Source organism: Lynx canadensis, chromosome X (genome assembly GCF_007474595.2).
Source record: "Lynx canadensis isolate LIC74 chromosome X, mLynCan4.pri.v2, whole genome shotgun sequence".
Taxonomy (NCBI): domain Eukaryota; kingdom Metazoa; phylum Chordata; class Mammalia; order Carnivora; family Felidae; genus Lynx; species Lynx canadensis.
Window position 1 is genome coordinate 57,471,117 of NC_044321.2, and position 15,194 is coordinate 57,486,310.

Genomic DNA, 15,194 nt, shown 5'->3' on the forward strand with positions numbered 1-15,194 from the left:
GTGCAGGCAACTATCAGGAATGAGATTTTGGACAGGCAGAGCCAGGAGAGCAAGCAGATCTATGTTGGAACATGGGCCACTGTCAGGGAGTATGAAGTTCTGGAAGGGGTGGAGAAATATGTGCAAGGGAATAGGGAATTTGATTGGTTAGAGGACAGTCTGAAAGTTCTGGGAGAGAAGGCAGGAAGTGAAAGAAGAGGGGATACAGTGTAATAGGTGTTCATGTCCGTGTGTTAGGTCCTGTAACTTGTCTGTAAGCTCCTGGGAGTTGGGCCTGTATCTTAGTGCTCTTTGTCTTCCCTTCAGCTCCTAGGACATTAGTTTATTTATTTTATTTCACTCATTCATTTATTTAAGAATGTTTATTGGGTGCCTACTATAGCCAGACAATACAAATGTGTGCATATGATAGGCAAAGGAGATAGAGCAGTGAACAAAACAAAGCCCTTGACCTCAGGGAGCTCACATTCCAGTGGGAAGAGACAGTAAATCAGCAACAAGGATATATGTCAGATGGTGATAAATGTTTCAAAGAAAAATAATGTAGAGTAAGTTGGATCGGGAATGCTAGGTAGGTAGTTGCTCAGGACCAAACTCGCATGTTACTTAGGCCCTTGTAAGCTTTTCCAGGTTTCCCTGCAGCCTGACTTTTAGTCATGTTGGACCCTATCCCTGGGTTTCACCAAGAGCTCCTGGGCCCTTCAGACTGTATATATACTTTATCCTCATTCTGGACTTAACTGTCCCCTCCTACACCTGGTTAATCCACATTCTTCTCTAGGTACCAGTTCCTTCAGGAATCTTTCGGAGGTCCTTCCTTCCCATATCCACATTATCCTCTGTGTCTTCTCTACTTCCACATTACCCTTGCATGAATTACTACTGCAGTACTTTCCATCTGGATTATAATTCTCTTCCTGACTAGACTTTGAGATCTTTGAGGATAGAGAGTATGTCTTTTTTTTTTTTTTCAACGTTTTTTATTTTTTTTTATTTTTGGGACAGAGAGAGACAGAGCATGAACGGGGGACGGGCAGAGAGAGAGGGAGACACAGAATCGGAAACAGGCTCCAGGCTCCGAGCCTGACGCGGGGCTCGAACCCACGGACCGCGAGATCGTGACCTGGCTGAAGTCGGACGCTTAACCGACTGCGCCACCCAGGCGCCCCGAGAGTATGTCTTTTTATATCCATATAGCACAGGGCTTAGAACACAGTAGGGATCATTACATGCTTAATGAATAATTGAATGGGTGGGTGGATAAAAGAATGAATATGCTCCATAGCAGAACATCGGAGACTTGGGAAGCATCTTTACCTTAAATCAAATGCTGGGGAAGGAGAGGTGCTAGTGTGTGCTCAGACACCATAGGGAGAAGTGGAATCAGTATACTTGGATATGTATTGAACTCAATGATGATGATGATGATGATGATGATGATGATGATGATGCAGGGATTGTGCAGGGATTCCTTTCAGGGATTGTGGAGCCCGACCACCTGGGTTTTAATTTTGGCTTTACCATTTGATAGCTGTGTGGTTTGGGGCAGGTTACTTACACTACCTGTGCCTCAGTTTTCTTACCTGGAAAATGGAGATGATGACAACACTATGTTTTAAAATGAGATAAAGTTCTGCAAAGCACTTAGAATAGTACCTGGCATACAGTAAGAGGTACATAAGGGTTTGCTATTATTATTTATGGCTGTGAGCCAGTGACTGTGCTAAATGATTATTTCACCACAAGCCAGTGCTAGGCCCTAGGGAAAGAATGCTATCATGGAGTTTATATTTGATCTAACCTTATTCTCACACAATGTAAGGGAGGTCCTGTACATATCTGCATTATAGAAAGAAGAAAAGTGAGGCTTAAAGCTGTTAAGTAACTTGTCCAAGATCACAGAGCTCATGGTTGAATATTAGGATTCTATCTCTGATCTGTATGACTAAAAACCATTGCCTTAGACCAGGGATTGGCAAATGATGGCCTACAGCCAAAATCTGTAGGCTATAATTCACCTTGAGGCTATAATTCACCTTTTTAGAATACACATTTCAGATATTCACAAGTAGTCTATTTACAACATTGTGCAACCATCACCACTAATTCTAGAATGTTTTTATCACTCCTGAAAAAATTTCCATACCCATTAAGCATTCATTTCTCCTTCCCCTAGTCCCTAGCAACCACTAATCTGTCTGTATGGATTTATCTGTTCTGGCCATTTAATATAAATGGAATCATATAGGGACACCCTAGGTGGCTCAGTCGGTTAGGTGTCTGACTCTTGATCTCAGCTCAGGTCTTGATCTCAGGGTCATGAGTTTGAGCCCTGCTTTGGACTCTGCACTGGGTGTGGAGCCTACTTAAAAACAAAATAAATGGAATCATATAATATGTAGTCTTTTGTATCTGGCTTCTTTCACTTAACATGATGTTTTCAGGATTCATCCATGTTGTAGCATGTGTCAGTACTTTGTTCCTTTTTATGGCTGAATAATATTCCATGGTTTAGATATACCACATTTTATTCATCCATTCAGCAGTTGATAAACATTGGGGCTCTTTCTACTTTTTGGCTATTACAAATAATGCTGCTATGATATTTTATGTATAAGTTTTTGTATAAACATACATGGTTACATCTCTAAAAGTAAAATTTCTGGGTCATTTGGTAACTTTAACTTTTTGAAGAACTGCCAGGCCGTTTTCCAAAGAGGCTACACCATTTGACATTCCCACCAGTAACAAATGAGGGTTCCAATTTCTCCACATCCTTGCTAACACTTGCTATTGTCTTTTTGCTTATAGTTATCCTAGTAAAAGTGGCATCTCATAGTAGTTCTGATTTGCATTTCTTTAGTGACTAGTGATGTTGAACATTTCCTCATTTGTTTATTGGCCATTTGTATGTCTTCTTTGCAAAAATGTTGATTCACATACTTTCACCCATTTTTAATTTGGGTTACTTTGTTTTTTGAGTATTGAGTTGTAAGAGTTTTTAAAATGTATTCTGGATACAAGTCTTATCAGATATATGATTTTCAACTATTTTCTCTCCTCTGGTGGGTTATTTTTTCACTTTCTTGATAATGTTCTTAGAAGCACAGAATTATTTAATTTTGATGAAGTCCAATATATCTATTTTTTTCTTGTGGTAAGAGTACAATTTATCTGTTTTTTTTTTCTTTGGTAGCTTGGGCATTTGGTGTCATATTGAAGAAATGAATTCAAGGTTATAAAGATTTACACCTACATTTCTTCTGAGAGTATTGTAGTTCTGGCTTTCACATTTAGGTCTTTACCCCATTTTGACTTAATTTTTTGAATATGATGTGAGGCAAGGGTCCAACTTCATTCTTTTGCATGTGGATATTCAGTTGCCCCAGCAGCATTTGTTGTAAAGACTAATCTTTTCTCATTGAATTGTCTTGGTACTCGTGTCAAAAATCAATTGGCCATAGATGTATGGGTTTATTTTGGGACACACATTTCTACTCCATTAATCTATATGTCTCTCTGTAGGCCGGCACCACTGTCTTGACTATTGCAAGTTTTGAAAATCAACTCTCCAACTTTGTTCTTATTTTTGGTTAGGATTGTTTTAGATATTCTGGGTTTCTTGCATTTCCATATGAATTTTAGGATCAGTTTGTTAGTTTCTCAAAAAAGAAACTACCTGGGATTTTGATAGGGATTATGTTGAATTGGTAGATCAATTCAGGTGCATTGCTATCTTAAGAATATTAAGTCTTCCAGTCCATAAACACAAGATATCTTTCTATACAACGGTGTCCTGTAGTTTTCAGTGTACAAGTCTTGCACTTCTTCTGTTTGATTTATTTATAAGTATTTCATTCTTTTTGATGCTATTGGAATATGAATTGTTTTATTTTTTTCAGTTTGCTTGCTTATTTATTTATTTATTTATTTGAGAGAGCTAGAGAGCAAGCAGGAAAGGGGCAGAGAGAGAGAGAGAAGGAGACAGAGAATCTCAAGCCTGTGCTGACAGCACAGAGCCTGATGTGGGGCTTGAACTCACAAATCACGAGATTGTGACATGAGCTAAATGAAGAGTCAGATGCTTAACCAACTGAGCCACCCAGGTGCCCCATGAATTGTTTTCTTAATTCCATTTTTGAATTGTTCATTGCTAATCTATGAAGATACAATTGATTTTTGTACATTGATCTTGTATCCAGTAAATTTGCTGGACTCATTTTTATAACGTGTTTTTAAAATGTTTATTTTGAGAGAGAGATAGAGAGAACAAGTACAGGAGGGGCAGAGAGAAAGGAAGACAGAATCCCTCTGACAGTGCAGAGCCTGATGCAGGGCTTGAAACTACCAACCATGAAATCATGACCTGAGCTGAAATCAAGAGCCAGAAGCTTAACCAACTGAGCCCAGGTGCCCCATCTGAACTCATTTTTTAAAAAACACATAATTAAAAAAATTTTTTTAATGTTTATTCATTTTTGAAAGACAGAGAGAGACAGAGCACAAGCAGGAGTGGGGTGGGGAGAGAGGGGGACACAGACTCTGAAGCAGGCTCCAGGCTCTAAGCTGTCAGCGCAGAGCCTGACGTGGGGCTTGAACTCACAAACCACGAGATCATGACCTGAGCTGAAGTTGGATGCTCAACTGACTGAGCCACCCAGGCGCCCCAAAAAACACATAATTTTTAAGAGCAGTTTTAGTTTCACAGCAAAAGTGAGAGGAAGGTACAGAGATTTCCCATGTACCCTTTGCCTCCACACATACACAGCTTCCCTCATTGTCATCATCCCCTAACAGAGTTGTACATATGTTATAACTGATAAGACCTACATTGTTATCACCTAGTATCCATAGTTTACTGTAGGGTTCACATTCTACAGGTTTGGACAAGTGTAACATGACATATATTCATCATTATAGTATCATACAGAGTATTTTCACTGCCCTAAAAATCCTCTGTGCTCTGCCTATTCATTTCTCCCCCATCCTCAACTCCTGATGTTTTTATGGTCTCCATAGTTTTTCCTTTTCCAGAATGTCATATAGTTGGAATCATACAGTATGTAGCCATTTTAGACTGCTTCTTTCACTTGGTAATATACATTTAAGGTTCCTCCAAGTCTTTTCATGATTTGATAGCTCATTTCTTTTTGTACTGAATAATATTCCATTGTCTGGATGTACCACAGTTTTTTTATCCATTCATCTACTGAAAGACATCTTGGTTGCTTCCAAGTTTTGGCAATTATGAATAAAACTGCTCTAGACATCTGTGCACAGGTTTCTGTGTGGACATAAGTTTTCAATTCCTTTTGGTAAATGCCAAGGAGTTTTGTAAGAAACTGTCAAACTGTCTTCCAAAGTGGCTGTACCATTTTACATTCCCACCAGCAATGAATGAAATTTCCTGTTGCTCCACACCCTCTCTAGCATTTGGTGTTGTCAGTGTTCTGGATTTTGGGATGTATTTTTGGCTCCAATAAATTTTTTTGTGTGTGGATACCTTAGGATTTTCTATATAAAAAAATAATATAATCTGCAAATAGCAGCAGCTTTACTTTTTTCTTTCACATATGGATGCCTTTTATTTCTTTTTCCCCAATTGCCCTGGCTATAACCTCTAGAACATTGAATAGAAGTAGCAAGAGTGGACATCCTTGTCTTGTTCCTTATCTTAGGAGGAAAGTTTTCCATCTTTCACCATTAAGTATGATATTAGATGTAGATTTTTAAGATACCTTTTATCAGGTTGAAGAAGTTCCTTTTTATTTCTAATTTGAGTGTTTTTTTTATGATGAAAGGGTCTAAGATTTTGTCAAATGATTTTTGTGTGTGTCCACTGAGGTTATCACAGATTTTTAAAAGATTTATTCTATAGATATGTTATATTTCATTATTTAATTTTCAGATGTGACAACTTTGCATTTCTGGAATAAATTATACTTGGTCATGATATATGATCCTTTTTATATGTTGCTGGATTTGGTTTGTTAGTATTTTGTTGAGGGTTTTTATGTCTATATTCATAAGAGATATTGTTCTGTAGTTTTCTTTCCTTGTGGTATTTTTGTTAATTTGGTATCAGGGTGATACTGGCCTCATAGAATGCATTGGGAAGTGTTACCTCCTCTTCCATTTTTTTTAAATGAAGGATTGGTGCTAAGTCCTTAAATCCTTTGTAAAATTAACCAGTAAAACCATATGTACCTGGAGTTTTTCTTTGTGTGATTAAAAACTCTCTTTTATTTGTTATAGGTCTATTCAGGTTTCCTATTTTTTTCTTGAGTTAGTTTCTGTGGTATGTGACTTTCTAGGAATATGTCCATCACACCTAGGTTATATAATTTGTTGTCATACAGTTGTTCACAGTATTCTCTCATCCTGCTTTTTATTTCTGTAAATTTTGTAGTCCCCATGCTCATTTCTGATTTTAATAATTTGAGTCTTCTCTATTTTTTCTTGGTCAGTCTACCAAATATTTGTCAATTTGGTTGAACTTTTCAAAGAATCTACTTTCAGTTTATTTGTTATTTTTATGTTTTATTTATTTTTGAGAGACAGACAGAATGCAAGCAGGGGAGGGGCAGAGAGAGAGGGAGGCACAGAATCTGAAGCAGGCTCCAGGCTCCGAGCTGTGAGCACAGAGTCGGATGTGGGGCTTGAACCCAAGAATTGTGAGATCGTGACCTGAGCTAAAGGTGGATGCTCAACCGACTGAGCCACCCAGGTGCCCCTATTGATTTCTTTTTTTAAAAAAATGATTATTTATTTTTGAGAAAGAGAGAGGTAGAGAAAGAGAGCAGGGCATGGACAGAGAGAGAAAAAGAGAGAGAGAATCTCACACAGGCTCTGCACTGTTAGATATGAAGCTTGAACTCATGAACCGTGAGATTGTGACCTGAGCTGAAATCAAGAGTCCAATGCTTAACTGATTGAGCCACCGAGGTGCCTCTTTTTATTGATTTATAATTTCATTCCTTTCCATCTAATTTCATTCCAAAGTACTTTGTATGATTTCAACCCTTTTAAATTTATTGAGACTTATTTTGTGGTCTAACATATGTTCTGTCCTGGAAAATGTTCCATGTGCACTTCTGTATTCTGCTGTTGTTGGGTGATGTGTTCTATATGTGCCTGTTAGGTCCAGTTGGTTTAGTGTTGTTCAAGTATTTGATTTCCTTGTTGATCCTTTGTTTAGTTGTTTCTAGTTGTTTTGTCTAGTTGAAAATGGAGTATTGATGTCTCCAACTATTATTGCTGAATCATTTGTTGCTTCCTTTAATCCTTCAGTTTTTACTTCATTATTTTGGGGCTCTGCTATTAGGGGCATATATATATTTATAATTGTTACATTTTCCTGATGCCTGAGACTTTTGCCATCATAAACTGTCCTTTATTGTCTTTAGTAACAATTTTTGTTTTATAATCCATTTAGTCTAATATTAGTATGGCCACTCAGCTGTCTTTAGTTATTGTGTGCATGATGTATCTTTGACCATCTTCTTACTTTCAACCTGTGTGTAACTTTGATGTGTTTCTCTTATCAACAATATATAGTTAGATAATGTTTTATAAATCCATCTTGCCAATCTCTGACTTCATTGAACTGGTTAATTCACTTACATTTAATGCAGTTACTGCTAAGGCATGGTTTATGCATGCCATTGCTATTTGTTTTCTACGTTTTATGCTTTTTTGTTTCTCTATTCTTCCATTACTGTCTTCTTTTTAAAATTAAATACATATCTTCTAGTGTGCCATTTTAATTTTCCTGTTGTTATTTTTTTTTTTTTTTTAATTTTTTTTTTTTCAACGTTTATTTATTTTTGGGACAGAGAGAGACAGAGCATGAACGGGGGACGGGCAGAGAGAGAGGGAGACACAGAATCGGAAACAGGCTCCAGGCTCTGAGCCATCAGCCCAGAGCCCGACGCGGGGCTCGAACTCACGGACCGCGAGATTGCGACCTGGCTGAAGTCGGACGCCCAACCGACTGCGCCACCCAGGCGCCCCTCCTGTTGTTATTTTAAATAGATTAAATGTATTATATATAAGTGTGTGTGTGTGTGTGTGTGTGTGTGTGTGAGTGTGCTGTTTTTTCTTAGTGTTTGACCTGGGGATTACAATTAACATCCTAACTTTTAATAATCTAGTTTGATTTAATACCAACTTAATTTCAGTATTATATAAATACTTTTCTATTATACCATTCCATTCTCACACTGCTCCTTTATGCTATTATTATCATATAAATGACATCTTTATATATTGTGTACTCATTAAAAGCAGATTTATAATTATTGCTATACACAGTTGCTTTTAAAATCATATAAGAGAAAAAGTTACAAATAAAAATACATTGTACTTTTATATTTACCTATGTGGTGATTTTTACTGGTGGTCTTTATTTTCCATATAGATTCAAATTACTGTCTGGTGTCTTTTCATTTCAGCCTTCAGGATTCCTGTTAATATTTCTTATAGGGCAGATTTGGTATTTTGTGTAGCATTAAATTCTCTCAGTGTTTATCTGTGGAACGTCTTAATTTCCCCATCATTTAAAATTTTTAAATGTTTATTTATTTATTTTTAGAGAGACAGAGCACAAACAGGGGAGGGGCAGAGAGAGAGAGGTAGGGAGAATCCCAAGCAGGCTCCACACTGTCGTCAGTGCAGAGCCTGATGTGGGGCTTGATCCTGTGAACCACGAGATCATGACCTGAACTGAAATCAAGAGCTGGATGCTTAACCAACTGAGCCACCCAGGTGCCCCTCCCCTTCATTTGTGATGAATAGTTTTGCCAGATATAGAATTCTTGTTGATGGCTTTTTTTTTCTTTTAGTACTTTGAATATCTGGCCTCCATGATTTTTCATCAGAAGTTAGCTGTTAATCATATTGAGGACTCCTTGTACATGATGAGTTTTCTTTTGCTGCTTTCAAGTTCTCTCTTTGTCTTTTGGCAGTTTATGATGTATTTCAGAGTGGATATCTCTGAGCTTAGTCTACTTCATATTTGTTGAGCTTCTTGGGTGCATCGATTAACATCTTTGGAAGTTTTGGGCCATTATTTCTTCAAATATTTCTCCTTTCCTTCTGGGATTCCTATTATTTATATGTTAGTATACTTGATAGTGCCAAACCAGTCTCTGAAGTTCTGTTCATTTTTATTTATTATTTTTATTTTCAGCTCCTCAGACTGGATAATATCAATTGACCTGATTTCAAGTTTACTGATTCTGTCTTCTGCCTGCTCAAATCTGCTGAGCAACTCTAGTGAATCTTTCATTTCATTTATTGCACTTTTCAACTTCAGAATTTGTATTTGTATTTGTGTTTTATTTTATAATTTTTGTCTATTGATATTCTTTGGTGAGAAACTGTTCTCATATTGTTCTCATATTTTTGTACAAATTTAAAATAGCTGATTGGGCTGCCCGGGTGGCTCAATCGGTTGGGCGTCCGACTTTGGCTCAGGTCATGATCTCGCAGTTCGTGAGTTCAGGCCCCGTGTCGGGCTCTGTGCTGACGTCTCAGAACCTGGAGCCTGTGTCTCCCTCTCTCTCCCTGACCCTCCCCCATTCATGCTCTGTCTCTCTATGTCTCAAAAATAAATAAATGTTAAAAAAAAAATAGCTGATTTAAAGTCCTTGTCTAGTAAGTCCAACATGTAGACATTCTTGGGTCCAGTTTATGTTGAGTAATGTTATCCAGTGTATTGACCATACTTTCTTATTTCTTTATATATCTTTTAAATTTTGTTGAAAAGTAGACATTTAACTCTGGAAATCAGATTCTCTCCCTGCCCAGGGCTTGTGGTTGTTGCTGGTTGTATTTATTTGTTTAATGACTTTTCCAAATTAATTCTATAAAGTTTGTATTCTTTGTAATGTGTGGCCACTGAAATCTCCACTTGCTTAACTTAATATTCAGCCAATGGTTGGACAGAGATGTTCTGAAATGCCTGCAAGTCTCCCAGTCTTTGCCAAGAGGTTCTGTGTGCATGTTGGAGGCACACCCTCAACATTTAGCCAGACAGTGCATCACTCTGTCTTAGCACTTCACTTGTGCAGAGCTTGAAGGTCAGCCAGAGGCCTTTCTCAGGTCTTTTCTGAGCACGCACACATCCCTAGCATACACACAGTTCTGTGCATGCGTGTGCCCCCCTAGATTCCCAGGAATATGGTGAAGCCTTTCAAAGCCCGTATGGACATCTCGTTCCCTAGCTTTTTCTAAGCCTTTTGGTTAGCCTAATGTTTTCCCAAACTGTTATCTACTGTCTCATACAGCTATGCAGTTAATCAGTCATTTGCATCTAATTGTTTTTGGCAAATGCCTCAGGGAAAAAGTTTTTCACACCAAATAAGCTCTTGAGTCAGGTCTAATGAAAAAAGTCTTGCGAGGGGTGTCTTCTAGGGAACAACCAGACAGGTCAAATAATTCTCTGGGAATGAGGCTTTGAAGGAGCTCCAACACTGTTCAGCTCCCTCTGGTGGCTGCTAGGCCTCTCTGGTTTTCACCATTATTGTGGGCTGTTGGTTTTCATGGCTACCACCTCTACCTGTTTTTGTAAATAAAGTTTTATTGTAATCCAGCCACACTTATTTATTTATGTATTGTCTGTGGCTGCTTTTGTGCTCACAATGGTAGAGGTAAAAAGTAGGACAGGGGACTTATGGCCTGAAAAGTCCAAAATATTTAGTATTTGGTCCTTCACTTAAGTTTTCAACACCTACTCTAGACTAGTGCCGATTAGTAGAAATATAATGTGAGCCATATATGTGATTGAAAATATTTTGAGTAGCCACATTAAAAAGTAAAGAGAAGCAGGTGAATTTAATTTTAAGAATATATTTTTAACCCACTATATTCAAAATATTATCATGTTAACATATAACCAATATAAAACCATTAATGGGATATTTTACATGTTTTAATTAAGTCTTTGAAATCTGATGTCTATTTTATACTTATAGCACATCTCAACTTGGACCGGCACATTCCATGTGCTAGTGGTTACCATATTGAGCAACATAGTTCTAGATCCTTGTTATTCAAAGTGTAGTTCCTGGACCAGCAACGTTGTATCACCTGGAAGCTTACAAGAAAGGCACAATCTCTGGTTCCACCCTGGATTTACTGAATCAGAATTTGAATTTAACAGGCCCTAGGTAATTCACATGCATATTGAAGTTTGAGAAGTAAAGCTCTATACCACTTTGCTATTTTACCTTTCTTTGGGATAAAGGCCCAGTGTACATAAGGTATTCTTCTAATATAAAATATAAGCCTCTGGTTAACTTGTCATTCTGTTCACTAGATCATAGTTGAATTGTCTGAAAATCAGTCAAGTAAAGTGACTGTGTGCCAGACACTACAGTGTCTAGGCACTGTGGGATTTGCTATACGGAAAAGGACATGCTTCCTGCTTTCAGGGAACCTACAACTGCCAAAGGATGCCTGAAGAATAATACTCTACACAAGAAGTCCAGTCTTCCTCCCCACTAAATCCTCTCAATAACTTCTCCACCTCAAATGTAAATGTGGCAACTAGGCACTGGATTGCTCAAGCAGGCATTCAACTCAAGAGGTTCATGGGACAGAAACAAAACAGTTTCACTCCATTTGAAATTGGCTCACAGTAATGGTCTGAAGCAAACACTCAGCCTTTAGGACATGAACTCAATGGGTTCTTCTGGAAGGGTAGAAACCCTGTGTTTGTATAACAGGAAAGTTATAACATTCATTATGCTCAGATTCAGGAACTGTGCACCCAAGTCAAGAGAAACTGACAGTCTGATTTCCAGGTTCCAGTGACTTACAATAGGAATTCCTATTTAAAGCAAAGAAAATAAGAAATGAGGAAGTGCCAGTCCTTGTTTCTCTGTGTAGGTGTTGACAAGCTATTAAATCATTAGGTTGTCCTTTGCCAGAAGCAGCAGAATAAATCTTGGAAGTTGACAAATGGTCAGCAGCTCTGTGTGTGCCTGCACACTCAGAAGCACACACAAAGGGCACACTGTTTCCCTTGGTTTATCTCCTGGCTGTGTAAATATTTCATCTGAAATTTGGATTGGACTCTGAGCTAGTTTCCCACCAAGCTGATGGTTTTTTAATCTGCTTTCATCAGCCTACAATAAACTGTCCAACCTGTCTGCACAGTGCAGTGTAGTACCCTGCCCACTGGCAAACAGAACAAATGGAACCAGGAGATCCCCGACATACTTTTCTCAGATGTCTGAAGATGAGGAATTGCACCCAAGCTCTGCCCAAGCCAGAAATATAAGCTATGAGGCACTTGCCTCATCCCATTATACCAGCACCCATGAGACCTTCTCAGACTAGACCACTGCCAGTAGGAGGTCACAACACATAACTTGGGCCTGCCATCCTATTAAGACAGATCTTTGGCTCAGCATAATTTTGTCACTGCCAAAGATGAGGATGGCTGTAATCTCATTCATCCTGGGTTGTATTCATGCTGGCTTCCTTTCAGTTTCAGATGAATTCCTTTAGTTGTCCAAAATGTAGGAAATACTGCGATGACTTAAACCACAAATTACTGGCTCAGAAAGCTCCTATACGGTAATAAAAAGCAAAAAAAAAAAAATACTGATATATGCTGCAATGTGATGACCGTTGAAAACATTACGCTAAGTGGAAGAAGCCAGTGATAAAAGACCACATACTGTAGAATTCCATTCATATGAAATATCCAGAACAGGCAAATCTATAGAAATAGAAAATAGATTAGTTGTCACCAGGGTTGAGGGGGGAGAGGAATGGAGACTGACTGCTACTGGGTATGGGATTTCTTCTAGAGGGGGATGAAAATGTTCTGGAATTAGTGGCAATGATTGCACAACTTTGTGAATATACTAAATACCTGAGTTGCACACTTCAAATGGGAGATTTTTATGGTATGAGAATTATATATTGATAAAACTGTTTCCAAAAAATTGAGGGTCATTCAATGTTCCCTTCCCTGCTCCCTGCCAAAAGCTCCTAAATATCAATTTAGGAGAGAATCAGCTTTGCTATTTTGTATTCTACTTATAGGAGAAAAAAGCAAAAGAAAGGCATGCAAAACTGGTACTAGGAAAGTTATAGGCTCAGAATACTAGTGCTATAGTCTTCTACCATTCACTCATCCATCCAGCCATTCAATCATTCATTGAAAGTCTGCTACATACTGGGCATTGAGGATAGATAAAACACGAATAAACCCTGCCCTTTCTATTAGGAGCTTATGATAATAATTTTCTTTTTTTTTAAATTTTTGGTGTTTATTTTTGAGACAGAGAGAGACAGAACATGAGAGGGGGAGGGGCAGAGAGGGAGGGAGACACAGAATTTGAAGCAGGCTCCAGGCTCTGAGCTGTCAGCACAGAACCTGACACGGGGCTTGAACTCACAAACTGTGAGATCATGACCTGAGCCAAAGTCAGATGCTTAACCGACTGAGCCACCAGGTGCCCCGATAATAATTTTCTTAACATGGATGCTGAGGTACTCTATTCATGAATTGCCTTTTGAATAATCAAAATGTATAATATGCTAATTATGTTACTGTTATTCATATTCCACTTTTTTTGAAATTGGGGATTCATGGATGATACCTTCTTTAATTTTCAATACCTGAAGTGTAAACTATACTAGATAATTTATAGTAATAGTAAAGCAAAATATTTAAAAAGCAAGGAAGGATGCAAACTTCCTATTTCCCCAAGATGTTGTAAGCAAGACTTACTTAATGAATAACCAAACCACAAAGGCGACAGCATGTATTTTAAGGTTTCTTCCTTTAAAAGGAATTGCTTTGGGGTGCCTGGGTGGCTCAGTCAGTTAAGCAGCCAACTTCAGCTCAGGTCATGATCTCAGAGTTTGTGGGTTTGAGCTCCATGTCCAGCTCTGTGCTGACAGTTCAGAGCCTGGAGCCTGCTTTGGATTCTGTCTCTCATTCTCTCTGACCTGCCTCCGTTTCTGCTGTCTCTCTCTTTCTCTCTCTCAAAAATAAACAAACATAAAAAAAACTATAAAAGGAATTGCTTTTGTGAACCCATAGGATTTATTAAGAGGTCATCTTTTCCTTTTTATCTCAATGTAAATGAAGATGTATATCTACTGGTAGTACTTCCAGTGTTAGTGTGGTGAAAGCTGATTCAAAGGAACCCAATGGTTCATTTCTTCAGGCAGTGTGTTGTACGGAGAAATAACATTTGATCTTTGGAGTCAGGCAGGCCTGGGTTCAAATTCTAGCTCACACTTTAAATTCAGGGCTTTATCATCTCTTTCTTAGCAGCTTCTGAATTGTTCTTCCTATCTCTCAAAATCATCCTTTGTGCAGCAGCCCTTGTAAAATCTCAAAAACACAAATTAGATTGGGGCGCCTAGGTGGTTCAGTCAGTTAAGTGTCCAACTCTTGATTTCAGCTCAGGTCATGATTTCATGGTTTGTGGGACTGAGCTCCAAGTCAGGCCCCATGATGAGTGTGGAGCCTGCTTAGGATTCTCTCTCTTCCTCTCCCTCTGCCTCTCCCCCACTCTCTCTCTCTCTCTCAAAATAAGTAAATAAACATTAAAACATTAAAAAATTCAAGTTGGGTGTTCTCACTCCCTTACTGTAAATGCTTTAGTAACACTACATCTTTGATTGGAGGGTCTGAGCTCCTTAGCATGACTCATAAAACACTGGCTCCATAGCTTGGCCCTATCACACCTTTTTAGCCACGTCTCTTACCATTCTCCCCCTTACATTTTACACATAATTGTAGTTGCAGGCACACACACACACACACACACACACCCCTCTACTGAGGCTGTTATGCCTTTCTAGAACCACTTTCCATCCTCCTATGTCTGAATACCTTTGAATCAGGTTTGCACTGGGGGTGGGACAGCAGCATAGCTGATGTTGTACCGGCTCTCCAGCCAGATGCCCTCATCTCGCTTCTTTCCCTTAACTTTGGAAGTTAGAATAAAGGCAGTTGAGGAGATACTGACAATAACTGTAAAAAGCCCACTAAATTCTAGCATAAGCTACTTTAAAAGTATCTTATTTAAAAAATCTGAGTAAGTGCTCGCTTTGGCAGCACATATACTAAAAAATCTGAGTAAATAATAGATGCATACAATATGAAATTCCAAAGGTAGAAAAGGATATTTAGTAAAAGAATAAATCTGACATGCCCTAGA

General features: G+C 38.3%; 1 protein-coding gene across 4 annotated transcripts in view; it reads right to left on the reverse strand.

Moving 5' to 3' along the window:
* HDAC8 (histone deacetylase 8) overlaps positions 1–15,194 on the reverse strand; it is a 225,721-nt gene that overhangs the window by 46,836 nt on the left and 163,691 nt on the right. The gene's annotated exons all lie outside the window — the stretch shown is intronic.